Below are 15,681 nucleotides of genomic sequence, written 5' to 3'. Positions count from 1 at the left end.
TTTATGGTTGGTTTGAAAATTGAGATGGCACACTAGCGTCAATTTTTATATGTAATAAAAAGTAATACCCGTCGCCTGAGAGATTCGAACTCTCGCGGGGAAACCCCATGTACTTAGCAGGCACACGCCTTAACCACTCGGCCAAAGCGACTGCTTGTATTGTTGTGAAAATCATTTTCTTAAAATTTCTACTCAAAATGATTAAGTTGAACAAATATTATAATTTTATAAAATTTGAGTAAGTTTCACATTCATAAAAGATGTCAATTTAAGAAATTGGTTTTTTTTCCATAATATCGTATTAATAGTTCACATCTTGAAATATATTAAAACGTTGCATATTCATAACTTCTTCACGAGAATGTCGTCGAAACCACCTGACTGTAAAAATGTGGTACCACTAAAATTCAATTTTGATATTTTTATAAAAATCTACATTATCCACAAAATTTTTGTTCGAAACCAAAGAAAACACCAACGCACAAACTTTTACATTTATTTGGATATCGTACTACTATATGCTAAATTGTTGAAAATTCATATCTTGTCGCATTGCTTAGTAACACGGATCACAACACTTGTTTTTTGAAATATGAGGGAAACAATGTTGAACTTGAGCCTTCTCTCTTAAGAGCTTATTCAAGGACAAGAGGATTATTTAGTATGTCTATTCAGTTTTAGTTTACTATGGATTGAAGAAAGACTGAACATGATGGTTTGTTCCTTCAAAATGTAATTTCACATGTCAAGGTGGTGGCAAAAACTTCCTTTCCATAACTTAGATAACCCTTTTGCAAAAAGAACACCTTCAAAATTGGTTATATTCTTCCTTAACATGAATTTTAGTGCCTTCCATTTTTTAAATACTCTTCCCTGCACATTTTATTTGAATAGAATTGTATTAGAATATTTGAAAACAATTTCTACTCTAATTAAGATGTGTTTCTCAACATGTATTTTGTTTAACAAGCTGAAAAACTTCATCCAATTGGGGCACTCTTCAAAACATTCATTCCAAAATCATTAAAATAAGAATTGCCCGACCTTCATTTCTTTGTTGTTATACACTTAAATTTTTAGTTTAGGATATCTCGTGGCTCAATAGATAAAAACAAAAAGATGGTTTAAATCCAAATAACTTCATCATGAATGCGGTGTTGAGTGTCTTTTAAAACTTAGAAGCTTTGTGACTTGGATAGAAATTTCACACGTCCATAATTAGCTTGATGAAAGTAAAATCATTTCATGAACAATTAGTAAACAATGCATAACATTAGTAGTATGTGTAATATTTCTAGATATAGTGATCACTCAAATGCTTGCTTCAATTCCAATAGTAAAGTTAAATCTATGGAGTTTGAGGATACCATTTCAGAGGATTTTGTTGCATTTGTTCTTATTTCAATCAGCAAGCACACAAATATGGACTCACATGATCAAAGAAACTTTGTCATTGGCACAACTACAAAACTCAATCAAAGAGTGACATTAAGTGTTATGTGGGAGTGTGTTTTGGAGTGATACAAGACAAAGTTATTTTAAAACTTAATAGATTTGCTCTAGCCGTACCTAAACCTGATGTACTAAAAAAAACAGATTTCAAAGAAGATTCTAGATAGTAGATTTAAATTGATAGTTCTCAAAGAATTCTGAGTGTAATGAGGCTTGTGTAGCCAAAGCACAAAAGAAATCATCAAGAATTTTGGAATTTGGAATAATCTACGCAGAAGGGTATGTAAGTGATACTAGCTCTTCTGAATCATCTCTTTGAAACCATATTTGAGTAGTATGTTCTTAAACAAATGGTAAAATAAAGGATGATTTGAAAAGGATGGGAATTTTATATATGGTATATTTCATATGGGTGGTTTGTTTTTATGGCACGTAATGACTAATTAAGTTCTATGAGATTGAGTAGTTGATATAAACAACCACTCCAAGGCTCAAGATAGAAAACCATTGTAATGATAGGATTTAGTCAGTATTTTTCCGATTTTATGGTTGGTTTGAAAATTGAGATGGCACACTAGCGTCAATTTTTATATGTAATAAAAAGTAATACCCGTCGCCTGAGAGATTCGAACTCTCGCGGGGAAACCCCATGTACTTAGCAGGCACACGCCTTAACCACTCGGCCAAAGCGACTGCTTGTATTGTTGTGAAAATCATTTTCTTAAAATTTCTACTCAAAATGATTAAGTTGAACAAATATTATAATTTTATAAAATTTGAGTAAGTTTCACATTCATAAAAGATGTCAATTTAAGAAATTGGTTTTTTTTCCATAATATCGTATTAATAGTTCACATCTTGAAATATATTAAAACGTTGCATATTCATAACTTCTTCACGAGAATGTCGTCGAAACCACCTGACTGTAAAAATGTGGTACCACTAAAATTCAATTTTGATATTTTTATAAAAATCTACATTATCCACAAAATTTTTGTTCGAAACCAAAGAAAACACCAACGCACAAACTTTTACATTTATTTGGATATCGTACTACTATATGCTAAATTGTTGAAAATTCATATCTTGTCGCATTGCTTAGTAACACGGATCACAACACTTGTTTTTTGAAATATGAGGGAAACAATGTTGAACTTGAGCCTTCTCTCTTAAGAGCTTATTCAAGGACAAGAGGATTATTTAGTATGTCTATTCAGTTTTAGTTTACTATGGATTGAAGAAAGACTGAACATGATGGTTTGTTCCTTCAAAATGTAATTTCACATGTCAAGGTGGTGGCAAAAACTTCCTTTCCATAACTTAGATAACCCTTTTGCAAAAAGAACACCTTCAAAATTGGTTATATTCTTCCTTAACATGAATTTTAGTGCCTTCCATTTTTTAAATACTCTTCCCTGCACATTTTATTTGAATAGAATTGTATTAGAATATTTGAAAACAATTTCTACTCTAATTAAGATGTGTTTCTCAACATGTATTTTGTTTAACAAGCTGAAAAACTTCATCCAATTGGGGCACTCTTCAAAACATTCATTCCAAAATCATTAAAATAAGAATTGCCCGACCTTCATTTCTTTGTTGTTATACACTTAAATTTTTAGTTTAGGATATCTCGTGGCTCAATAGATAAAAACAAAAAGATGGTTTAAATCCAAATAACTTCATCATGAATGCGGTGTTGAGTGTCTTTTAAAACTTAGAAGCTTTGTGACTTGGATAGAAATTTCACACGTCCATAATTAGCTTGATGAAAGTAAAATCATTTCATGAACAATTAGTAAACAATGCATAACATTAGTAGTATGTGTAAAATTTCTAGATATAGTGATCACTCAAATGCTTGCTTCAATTCCAATAGTAAAGTTAAATCTATGGAGTTTGAGGATACCATTTCAGAGGATTTTGTTGCATTTGTTCTTATTTCAATCAGCAAGCACACAAATATGGACTCACATGATCAAAGAAACTTTGTCATTGGCACAACTACAAAACTCAATCAAAGAGTGACATTAAGTGTTATGTGGGAGTGTGTTTTGGAGTGATACAAGACAAAGTTATTTTAAAACTTAATAGATTTGCTCTAGCCGTACCTAAACCTGATGTACTAAAAAAAACAGATTTCAAAGAAGATTCTAGATAGTAGATTTAAATTGATAGTTCTCAAAGAATTCTGAGTGTAATGAGGCTTGTGTAGCCAAAGCACAAAAGAAATCATCAAGAATTTTGGAATTTGGAATAATCTACGCAGAAGGGTATGTAAGTGATACTAGCTCTTCTGAATCATCTCTTTGAAACCATATTTGAGTAGTATGTTCTTAAACAAATGGTAAAATAAAGGATGATTTGAAAAGGATGGGAATTTTATATATGGTATATTTCATATGGGTGGTTTGTTTTTATGGCACGTAATGACTAATTAAGTTCTATGAGATTGAGTAGTTGATATAAACAACCACTCCAAGGCTCAAGATAGAAAACCATTGTAATGATAGGATTTAGTCAGTATTTTTCCGATTTTATGGTTGGTTTGAAAATTGAGATGGCACACTAGCGTCAATTTTTATATGTAATAAAAAGTAATACCCGTCGCCTGAGAGATTCGAACTCTCGCGGGGAAACCCCATGTACTTAGCAGGCACACGCCTTAACCACTCGGCCAAAGCGACTGCTTGTATTGTTGTGAAAATCATTTTCTTAAAATTTCTACTCAAAATGATTAAGTTGAACAAATATTATAATTTTATAAAATTTGAGTAAGTTTCACATTCATAAAAGATGTCAATTTAAGAAATTGGTTTTTTTTCCATAATATCGTATTAATAGTTCACATCTTGAAATATATTAAAACGTTGCATATTCATAACTTCTTCACGAGAATGTCGTCGAAACCACCTGACTGTAAAAATGTGGTACCACTAAAATTCAATTTTGATATTTTTATAAAAATCTACATTATCCACAAAATTTTTGTTCGAAACCAAAGAAAACACCAACGCACAAACTTTTACATTTATTTGGATATCGTACTACTATATGCTAAATTGTTGAAAATTCATATCTTGTCGCATTGCTTAGTAACACGGATCACAACACTTGTTTTTTGAAATATGAGGGAAACAATGTTGAACTTGAGCCTTCTCTCTTAAGAGCTTATTCAAGGACAAGAGGATTATTTATTATGTCTATTCAGTTTTAGTTTACTATGGATTGAAGAAAGACTGAACATGATGGTTTGTTCCTTCAAAATGTAATTTCACATGTCAAGGTGGTGGCAAAAACTTCCTTTCCATAACTTAGATACCCCTTTTGCAAAAAGAACACCTTCAAAATTGGTTATATTCTTCCTTAACATGAATTTTAGTGCCTTTCATTTTTTAAATACTCTTCCCTGCACATTTTATTTGAATAGAATTGTATTAGAATATTTCAAAACAATTTCTACTCTAATTAAGATGTGTTTCTCAACATGTATTTTGTTTAACAAGCTGAAAAACTTCATCCAATTGGGGCACTCTTCAAAACATTCATTCCAAAATCATTAAAATAAGAATTGCCCGACCTTCATTTCTTTGTTGTTATACACTTAAATTTTTAGTTTAGGATATCTCGTGGCTCAATAGATAAAAACAAAAAGATGGTTTAAATCCAAATAACTTCATCATGAATGCGGTGTTGAGTGTCTTTTAAAACTTAGAAGCTTTGTGACTTGGATAGAAATTTCACACGTCCATAATTAGCTTGATGAAAGTAAAATCATTTCATGAACAATTAGTAAACAATGCATAACATTAGTAGTATGTGTAATATTTCTAGATATAGTGATCACTCAAATGCTTGCTTCAATTCCAATAGTAAAGTTAAATCTATGGAGTTTGAGGATACCATTTCAGAGGATTTTGTTGCATTTGTTCTTATTTCAATCAGCAAGCACACAAATATGGACTCACATGATCAAAGAAACTTTGTCATTGGCACAACTACAAAAATCAATCAAAGAGTGACATTAAGTGTTATGTGGGAGTGTGTTTTGGAGTGATACAAGACAAAGTTATTTTAAAACTTAATAGATTTGCTCTAGCCGTACCTAAACCTGATGTACTAAAAAAAACAGATTTCAAAGAAGATTCTAGATAGTAGATTTAAATTGATAGTTCTCAAAGAATTCTGAGTTTAATGAGGCTTGTGTAGCCAAAGCACAAAAGAAATCATCAAGAATTTTGGAATTTGGAATAATCTACGCAGAAGGGTATGTAAGTGATACTAGCTCTTCTGAATCATCTCTTTGAAACCATATTTGAGTAGTATGTTCTTAAACAAATGGTAAAATAAAGGATGATTTGAAAAGGATGGGAATTTTATATATGGTATATTTCATATGGGTGGTTTGTTTTTATGGCACGTAATGACTAATTAAGTTCTATGAGATTGAGTAGTTGATATAAACAACCACTCCAAGGCTCAAGATAGAAAACCATTGTAATGATAGGATTTAGTCAGTATTTTTCCGATTTTATGTTTGGTTTGAAAATTGAGATGGCACACTAGCGTTAATTTTTATATGTAATAAAAAGTAATACCCGTCGCCTGAGAGATTCGAACTCTCGCGGGGAAACCCCATGTACTTAGCAGGCACACGCCTTAACCACTCGGCCAAAGCGACTGCTTGTATTGTTGTGAAAATCATTTTCTTAAAATTTCTACTCAAAATGATTAAGTTGAACAAATATTATAATTTTATAAAATTTGAGTAAGTTTCACATTCATAAAAGATGTCAATTTAAGAAATTGGTTTTTTTTCCATAATATCGTATTAATAGTTCACATCTTGAAATATATTAAAACGTTGCATATTCATAACTTCTTCACGAGAATGTCGTCGAAACCACCTGACTGTAAAAATGTGGTACCACTAAAATTCAATTTTGATATTTTTATAAAAATCTACATTATCCACAAAATTTTTGTTCGAAACCAAAGAAAACACCAACGCACAAACTTTTACATTTATTTGGATATCGTACTACTATATGCTAAATTGTTGAAAATTCATATCTTGTCGCATTGCTTAGTAACACGGATCACAACACTTGTTTTTTGAAATATGAGGGAAACAATGTTGAACTTGAGCCTTCTCTCTTAAGAGCTTATTCAAGGACAAGAGGATTATTTATTATGTCTATTCAGTTTTAGTTTACTATGGATTGAAGAAAGACTGAACATGATGGTTTGTTCCTTCAAAATGTAATTTCACATGTCAAGGTGGTGGCAAAAACTTCCTTTCCATAACTTAGATACCCCTTTTGCAAAAAGAACACCTTCAAAATTGGTTATATTCTTCCTTAACATGAATTTTAGTGCCTTTCATTTTTTAAATACTCTTCCCTGCACATTTTATTTGAATAGAATTGTATTAGAATATTTCAAAACAATTTCTACTCTAATTAAGATGTGTTTCTCAACATGTATTTTGTTTAACAAGCTGAAAAACTTCATCCAATTGGGGCACTCTTCAAAACATTCATTCCAAAATCATTAAAATAAGAATTGCCCGACCTTCATTTCTTTGTTGTTATACACTTAAATTTTTAGTTTAGGATATCTCGTGGCTCAATAGATAAAAACAAAAAGATGGTTTAAATCCAAATAACTTCATCATGAATGCGGTGTTGAGTGTCTTTTAAAACTTAGAAGCTTTGTGACTTGGATAGAAATTTCACACGTCCATAATTAGCTTGATGAAAGTAAAATCATTTCATGAACAATTAGTAAACAATGCATAACATTAGTAGTATGTGTAATATTTCTAGATATAGTGATCACTCAAATGCTTGCTTCAATTCCAATAGTAAAGTTAAATCTATGGAGTTTGAGGATACCATTTCAGAGGATTTTGTTGCATTTGTTCTTATTTCAATCAGCAAGCACACAAATATGGACTCACATGATCAAAGAAACTTTGTCATTGGCACAACTACAAAAATCAATCAAAGAGTGACATTAAGTGTTATGTGGGAGTGTGTTTTGGAGTGATACAAGACAAAGTTATTTTAAAACTTAATAGATTTGCTCTAGCCGTACCTAAACCTGATGTACTAAAAAAAACAGATTTCAAAGAAGATTCTAGATAGTAGATTTAAATTGATAGTTCTCAAAGAATTCTGAGTTTAATGAGGCTTGTGTAGCCAAAGCACAAAAGAAATCATCAAGAATTTTGGAATTTGGAATAATCTACGCAGAAGGGTATGTAAGTGATACTAGCTCTTCTGAATCATCTCTTTGAAACCATATTTGAGTAGTATGTTCTTAAACAAATGGTAAAATAAAGGATGATTTGAAAAGGATGGGAATTTTATATATGGTATATTTCATATGGGTGGTTTGTTTTTATGGCACGTAATGACTAATTAAGTTCTATGAGATTGAGTAGTTGATATAAACAACCACTCCAAGGCTCAAGATAGAAAACCATTGTAATGATAGGATTTAGTCAGTATTTTTCCGATTTTATGTTTGGTTTGAAAATTGAGATGGCACACTAGCGTTAATTTTTATATGTAATAAAAAGTAATACCCGTCGCCTGAGAGATTCGAACTCTCGCGGGGAAACCCCATGTACTTAGCAGGCACACGCCTTAACCACTCGGCCAAAGCGACTGCTTGTATTGTTGTGAAAATCATTTTCTTAAAATTTCTACTCAAAATGATTAAGTTGAACAAATATTATAATTTTATAAAATTTGAGTAAGTTTCACATTCATAAAAGATGTCAATTTAAGAAATTGGTTTTTTTTCCATAATATCGTATTAATAGTTCACATCTTGAAATATATTAAAACGTTGCATATTCATAACTTCTTCACGAGAATGTCGTCGAAACCACCTGACTGTAAAAATGTGGTACCACTAAAATTCAATTTTGATATTTTTATAAAAATCTACATTATCCACAAAATTTTTGTTCGAAACCAAAGAAAACACCAACGCACAAACTTTTACATTTATTTGGATATCGTACTACTATATGCTAAATTGTTGAAAATTCATATCTTGTCGCATTGCTTAGTAACACGGATCACAACACTTGTTTTTTGAAATATGAGGGAAACAATGTTGAACTTGAGCCTTCTCTCTTAAGAGCTTATTCAAGGACAAGAGGATTATTTATTATGTCTATTCAGTTTTAGTTTACTATGGATTGAAGAAAGACTGAACATGATGGTTTGTTCCTTCAAAATGTAATTTCACATGTCAAGGTGGTGGCAAAAACTTCCTTTCCATAACTTAGATACCCCTTTTGCAAAAAGAACACCTTCAAAATTGGTTATATTCTTCCTTAACATGAATTTTAGTGCCTTTCATTTTTTAAATACTCTTCCCTGCACATTTTATTTGAATAGAATTGTATTAGAATATTTCAAAACAATTTCTACTCTAATTAAGATGTGTTTCTCAACATGTATTTTGTTTAACAAGCTGAAAAACTTCATCCAATTGGGGCACTCTTCAAAACATTCATTCCAAAATCATTAAAATAAGAATTGCCCGACCTTCATTTCTTTGTTGTTATACACTTAAATTTTTAGTTTAGGATATCTCGTGGCTCAATAGATAAAAACAAAAAGATGGTTTAAATCCAAATAACTTCATCATGAATGCGGTGTTGAGTGTCTTTTAAAACTTAGAAGCTTTGTGACTTGGATAGAAATTTCACACGTCCATAATTAGCTTGATGAAAGTAAAATCATTTCATGAACAATTAGTAAACAATGCATAACATTAGTAGTATGTGTAATATTTCTAGATATAGTGATCACTCAAATGCTTGCTTCAATTCCAATAGTAAAGTTAAATCTATGGAGTTTGAGGATACCATTTCAGAGGATTTTGTTGCATTTGTTCTTATTTCAATCAGCAAGCACACAAATATGGACTCACATGATCAAAGAAACTTTGTCATTGGCACAACTACAAAAATCAATCAAAGAGTGACATTAAGTGTTATGTGGGAGTGTGTTTTGGAGTGATACAAGACAAAGTTATTTTAAAACTTAATAGATTTGCTCTAGCCGTACCTAAACCTGATGTACTAAAAAAAACAGATTTCAAAGAAGATTCTAGATAGTAGATTTAAATTGATAGTTCTCAAAGAATTCTGAGTTTAATGAGGCTTGTGTAGCCAAAGCACAAAAGAAATCATCAAGAATTTTGGAATTTGGAATAATCTACGCAGAAGGGTATGTAAGTGATACTAGCTCTTCTGAATCATCTCTTTGAAACCATATTTGAGTAGTATGTTCTTAAACAAATGGTAAAATAAAGGATGATTTGAAAAGGATGGGAATTTTATATATGGTATATTTCATATGGGTGGTTTGTTTTTATGGCACGTAATGACTAATTAAGTTCTATGAGATTGAGTAGTTGATATAAACAACCACTCCAAGGCTCAAGATAGAAAACCATTGTAATGATAGGATTTAGTCAGTATTTTTCCGATTTTATGTTTGGTTTGAAAATTGAGATGGCACACTAGCGTTAATTTTTATATGTAATAAAAAGTAATACCCGTCGCCTGAGAGATTCGAACTCTCGCGGGGAAACCCCATGTACTTAGCAGGCACACGCCTTAACCACTCGGCCAAAGCGACTGCTTGTATTGTTGTGAAAATCATTTTCTTAAAATTTCTACTCAAAATGATTAAGTTGAACAAATATTATAATTTTATAAAATTTGAGTAAGTTTCACATTCATAAAAGATGTCAATTTAAGAAATTGGTTTTTTTTCCATAATATCGTATTAATAGTTCACATCTTGAAATATATTAAAACGTTGCATATTCATAACTTCTTCACGAGAATGTCGTCGAAACCACCTGACTGTAAAAATGTGGTACCACTAAAATTCAATTTTGATATTTTTATAAAAATCTACATTATCCACAAAATTTTTGTTCGAAACCAAAGAAAACACCAACGCACAAACTTTTACATTTATTTGGATATCGTACTACTATATGCTAAATTGTTGAAAATTCATATCTTGTCGCATTGCTTAGTAACACGGATCACAACACTTGTTTTTTGAAATATGAGGGAAACAATGTTGAACTTGAGCCTTCTCTCTTAAGAGCTTATTCAAGGACAAGAGGATTATTTAGTATGTCTATTCAGTTTTAGTTTACTATGGATTGAAGAAAGACTGAACATGATGGTTTGTTCCTTCAAAATGTAATTTCACATGTCAAGGTGGTGGCAAAAACTTCCTTTCCATAACTTAGATAACCCTTTTGCAAAAAGAACACCTTCAAAATTGGTTATATTCTTCCTTAACATGAATTTTAGTGCCTTCCATTTTTTAAATACTCTTCCCTGCACATTTTATTTGAATAGAATTGTATTAGAATATTTGAAAACAATTTCTACTCTAATTAAGATGTGTTTCTCAACATGTATTTTGTTTAACAAGCTGAAAAACTTCATCCAATTGGGGCACTCTTCAAAACATTCATTCCAAAATCATTAAAATAAGAATTGCCCGACCTTCATTTCTTTGTTGTTATACACTTAAATTTTTAGTTTAGGATATCTCGTGGCTCAATAGATAAAAACAAAAAGATGGTTTAAATCCAAATAACTTCATCATGAATGCGGTGTTGAGTGTCTTTTAAAACTTAGAAGCTTTGTGACTTGGATAGAAATTTCACACGTCCATAATTAGCTTGATGAAAGTAAAATCATTTCATGAACAATTAGTAAACAATGCATAACATTAGTAGTATGTGTAAAATTTCTAGATATAGTGATCACTCAAATGCTTGCTTCAATTCCAATAGTAAAGTTAAATCTATGGAGTTTGAGGATACCATTTCAGAGGATTTTGTTGCATTTGTTCTTATTTCAATCAGCAAGCACACAAATATGGACTCACATGATCAAAGAAACTTTGTCATTGGCACAACTACAAAAATCAATCAAAGAGTGACATTAAGTGTTATGTGGGAGTGTGTTTTGGAGTGATACAAGACAAAGTTATTTTAAAACTTAATAGATTTGCTCTAGCCGTACCTAAACCTGATGTACTAAAAAAAACAGATTTCAAAGAAGATTCTAGATAGTAGATTTAAATTGATAGTTCTCAAAGAATTCTGAGTGTAATGAGGCTTGTGTAGCCAAAGCACAAAAGAAATCATCAAGAATTTTGGAATTTGGAATAATCTACGCAGAAGGGTATGTAAGTGATACTAGCTCTTCTGAATCATCTCTTTGAAACCATATTTGAGTAGTATGTTCTTAAACAAATGGTAAAATAAAGGATGATTTGAAAAGGATGGGAATTTTATATATGGTATATTTCATATGGGTGGTTTGTTTTTATGGCACGTAATGACTAATTAAGTTCTATGAGATTGAGTAGTTGATATAAACAACCACTCCAAGGCTCAAGATAGAAAACCATTGTAATGATAGGATTTAGTCAGTATTTTTCCGATTTTATGTTTGGTTTGAAAATTGAGATGGCACACTAGCGTTAATTTTTATATGTAATAAAAAGTAATACCCGTCGCCTGAGAGATTCGAACTCTCGCGGGGAAACCCCATGTACTTAGCAGGCACACGCCTTAACCACTCGGCCAAAGCGACTGCTTGTATTGTTGTGAAAATCATTTTCTTAAAATTTCTACTCAAAATGATTAAGTTGAACAAATATTATAATTTTATAAAATTTGAGTATGTTTCACATTAGTAAAAGATGTCAATTTAAGAAATTGTTTTTTTTCCATTATACCTTATTAATAGTTCACATCTTGAAATATATTAAAACGTTGCATATTCATAACTTCTTCACGAGAATGTCGTCGAAACCACCTGACTGTAAAAATGTGGTACCACTAATATTCAATTTTGATATTTTTATAAAAATATACATTATCCACAAAATTTTTGTTCGAAACCAAAGAAAACACCAACGCACAAACTTTTACATTTATTTGGATATCGTACTACTATATGCTAAACTGTTGAAGATTCATATCTTGTCGCATTGCTTAGTAACACGGATCACAACACTTGTTTTTTGAAATATGAGAGAAACAATGTTGAACTTGAGCCTTCTCTCTTAAGAGCTTATTCAAGGACAAGAGGATTGTTTAGTATGTCTATTCAGTTTTAGTTTACTATGGATTGAAGAAAGACTGAACATGATGGTTTGTTCCTTCAAAATGTAATTTCACATGTCAAGGTGGTGGCAAAAACTTCCTTTCCATAACTTAGATAACCTTTTTTGCAAAAATAACACCTTCAAAATTGGTTATATTCTTCCTTAACATGAATTTTAGTGCCTTCCATTTTTTAAATACTCTTCCCTGCACATTTTATTTGAATAGAATTGTATTAGAATATTTGAAAACAATTTCTACTCTAATTAAGATGTGTTTCTCAACATGTATTTTGTTTAACAAGCTGAAAAACTTCATCCAATTGGGGCACTCTTCAAAACATTCATTCCAAAATCATTAAAATAAGAATTGCCCGACCTTCATTTCTTTGTTGTTATACACTTAAATTTTTAGTTTAGGATATCTCGTGGCTCAATAGATAAAAACAAAAAGATGGTTTAAATCCAAATAACTTCATCATGAATGCGGTGTTGAGTGTCTTTTAAAACTTAGAAGCTTTGTGGCTTGGATAGAAATTTCACACGTCCATAATTAGCTTGATGAAAGTAAAATCATTTCATGAACAATTAGTAAACAATGCATAACATTAGTAGTATGTGTAAAATTTCTAGATATAGTGATCACTCAAATGCTTGCTTCAATTCCAATAGTAAAGTTAAATCTATGGAGTTTGAGGATACCATTTCAGAGGATTTTGTTGCATTTGTTCTTATTTCAATCAGCAAGCACACAAATATGGACTCACATGATCAAAGAAACTTTGTCATTGGCATAACTACAAAAATCAATCAAAGAGTGACATTAAGTGTTATGTGGGAGTGTGTTTTGGAGTGATACAAGACAAAGTTATTTTAAAACTTAATAGATTTGCTCTAGCCGTACCTAAACCTGATGTACTAAAAAAAACAGATTTCAAAGAAGATTCTAGATAGTAGATTTAAATTGATAGTTCTCAAAGAATTCTGAGTGTAATGAGGCTTGTGTAGCCAAAGCACAAAAGAAATCATCAAGAATTTTGGAATTTGGAATAATCTACGCAGAAGGGTATGTAAGTGATACTAGCTCTTCTGAATCATCTCTTTGAAACCATATTTGAGTAGTATGTTCTTAAACAAATGGTAAAATAAAGGATGATTTGAAAAGGATGGGAATTTTATATATGGTATATTTCATATGGGTGGTTTGTTTTTATGGCACGTAATGACTAATTAAGTTCTATGAGATTGAGTAGTTGATATAAACAACCACTCCAAGGCTCAAGATAGAAAACCATTGTAATGATAGGATTTAGTCAGTATTTTTCCGATTTTATGTTTGGTTTGAAAATTGAGATGGCACACTAGCGTTAATTTTTATATGTAATAAAAAGTAATACCCGTCGCCTGAGAGATTCGAACTCTCGCGGGGAAACCCCATGTACTTAGCAGGCACACGCCTTAACCACTCGGCCAAAGCGACTGCTTGTATTGTTGTGAAAATCATTTTCTTAACATTTCTACTCAAAATGATTAAGTTGAACAAATATTATAATTTTATAAAATTTGAGTATGTTTCACATTAGTAAAAGATGTCAATTTAAGAAATTGTTTTTTTTCCATTATACCTTATTAATACTTCACATCTTGAAATATATTAAAACGTTGCATATTCATAACTTCTTCACGAGAATGTCGTCGAAACCACCTGACTGTAAAAATGTGGTACCACTAATATTCAATTTTGATATTTTTATAAAAATATACATTATCCACAAAAATTTTGTTCGAAACCAAAGAAAACACCAACGCACAAACTTTTACATTTATTTGGATATCGTACTACTATATGCTAAACTGTTGAAGATTCATATCTTGTCGCATTGCTTAGTAACACGGATCACAACACTTGTTTTTTGAAATATGAGAGAAACAATGTTGAACTTGAGCCTTCTCTCTTAAGAGCTTATTCAAGGACAAGAGGATTGTTTAGTATGTCTATTCAGTTTTAGTTTACTATGGATTGAAGAAAGACTGAACATGATGGTTTGTTCCTTCAAAATGTAATTTCACATGTCAAGGTGGTGGCAAAAACTTCCTTTCCATAACTTAGATAACCTTTTTTGCAAAAATAACACCTTCAAAATTGGTTATATTCTTCCTTAACATGAATTTTAGTGCCTTCCATTTTTTAAATACTCTTCCCTGCACATTTTATTTGAATAGAATTGTATTAGAATATTTGAAAACAATTTCTACTCTAATTAAGATGTGTTTCTCAACATGTATTTTGTTTAACAAGCTGAAAAACTTCATCCAATTGGGGCACTCTTCAAAACATTCATTCCAAAATCATTAAAATAAGAATTGCCCGACCTTCATTTCTTTGTTGTTATACACTTAAATTTTTAGTTTAGGATATCTCGTGGCTCAATAGATAAAAACAAAAAGATGGTTTAAATCCAAATAACTTCATCATGAATGCGGTGTTGAGTGTCTTTTAAAACTTAGAAGCTTTGTGACTTGGATAGAAATTTCACACGTCCATAATTAGCTTGATGAAAGTAAAATCATTTCATGAACAATTAGTAAACAATGCATAACATTAGTAGTATGTGTAAAATTTCTAGATATAGTGATCACTCAAATGCTTGCTTCAATTCCAATAGTAAAGTTAAATCTATGGAGTTTGAGGATACCATTTCAGAGGATTTTGTTGCATTTGTTCTTATTTCAATCAGCAAGCACACAAATATGGACTCACATGATCAAAGAAACTTTGTCATTGGCACAACTACAAAACTCAATCAAAGAGTGACATTAAGTGTTATGTGGGAGTGTGTTTTAGAGTGATACAAGACAAAGTTATTTTAAAACTTAATAGATTTGCTCTAGCCGTACCTAAACCTGATGTACTAAAAAAAATTAGATTTCAAAGAAGATTCTAGATAGTAGATTTAAATTGATAGTTCTCAAAGAATTCTGAGTGTAATGAGGCTTGTGTAGCCAAAGCACAAAAGAAATCATCAAGAATTTTGGAATTTGGAATAATCTA

The 15,681-nt window shown here is 31.0% G+C and overlaps 8 non-coding genes across 8 annotated transcripts; all 8 read right to left on the bottom strand.

Annotated features, from left to right (window-relative positions):
* Nucleotides 1-69: 69 nt before the first annotated feature.
* Nucleotides 70-151, bottom strand: TRNAS-GCU (transfer RNA serine (anticodon GCU)). Its single transcript has one exon. It is a non-coding gene; the product is annotated as a tRNA-Ser (tRNA).
* Nucleotides 152-2,063: 1,912 nt separating this feature from the next.
* On the bottom strand, nucleotides 2,064-2,145 carry TRNAS-GCU (transfer RNA serine (anticodon GCU)). The gene has a single exon. It is a non-coding gene; the product is annotated as a tRNA-Ser (tRNA).
* Nucleotides 2,146-4,057: 1,912 nt separating this feature from the next.
* On the bottom strand, nucleotides 4,058-4,139 carry TRNAS-GCU (transfer RNA serine (anticodon GCU)). Its single transcript has one exon. It is a non-coding gene; the product is annotated as a tRNA-Ser (tRNA).
* Nucleotides 4,140-6,051: 1,912 nt separating this feature from the next.
* On the bottom strand, nucleotides 6,052-6,133 carry TRNAS-GCU (transfer RNA serine (anticodon GCU)). The gene has a single exon. It is a non-coding gene; the product is annotated as a tRNA-Ser (tRNA).
* A 1,912-nt stretch (nucleotides 6,134-8,045) lies between these two features.
* Nucleotides 8,046-8,127, bottom strand: TRNAS-GCU (transfer RNA serine (anticodon GCU)). Its single transcript has one exon. It is a non-coding gene; the product is annotated as a tRNA-Ser (tRNA).
* A 1,912-nt stretch (nucleotides 8,128-10,039) lies between these two features.
* On the bottom strand, nucleotides 10,040-10,121 carry TRNAS-GCU (transfer RNA serine (anticodon GCU)). The gene has a single exon. It is a non-coding gene; the product is annotated as a tRNA-Ser (tRNA).
* Nucleotides 10,122-12,033: 1,912 nt separating this feature from the next.
* On the bottom strand, nucleotides 12,034-12,115 carry TRNAS-GCU (transfer RNA serine (anticodon GCU)). Its single transcript has one exon. It is a non-coding gene; the product is annotated as a tRNA-Ser (tRNA).
* A 1,912-nt stretch (nucleotides 12,116-14,027) lies between these two features.
* TRNAS-GCU (transfer RNA serine (anticodon GCU)) lies at nucleotides 14,028-14,109 on the bottom strand. The gene has a single exon. It is a non-coding gene; the product is annotated as a tRNA-Ser (tRNA).
* Nucleotides 14,110-15,681: the final 1,572 nt, after the last annotated feature.

This window comes from Vicia villosa, unplaced genomic scaffold, assembly GCF_029867415.1.
Source record: "Vicia villosa cultivar HV-30 ecotype Madison, WI unplaced genomic scaffold, Vvil1.0 ctg.001408F_1_1, whole genome shotgun sequence".
NCBI classification, from domain to species: Eukaryota; Viridiplantae; Streptophyta; class Magnoliopsida; order Fabales; family Fabaceae; genus Vicia; species Vicia villosa.
The sequence above is the reverse complement of the archived record's forward strand: the minus strand, read 5'-3'. Positions and strand labels throughout refer to the sequence as shown.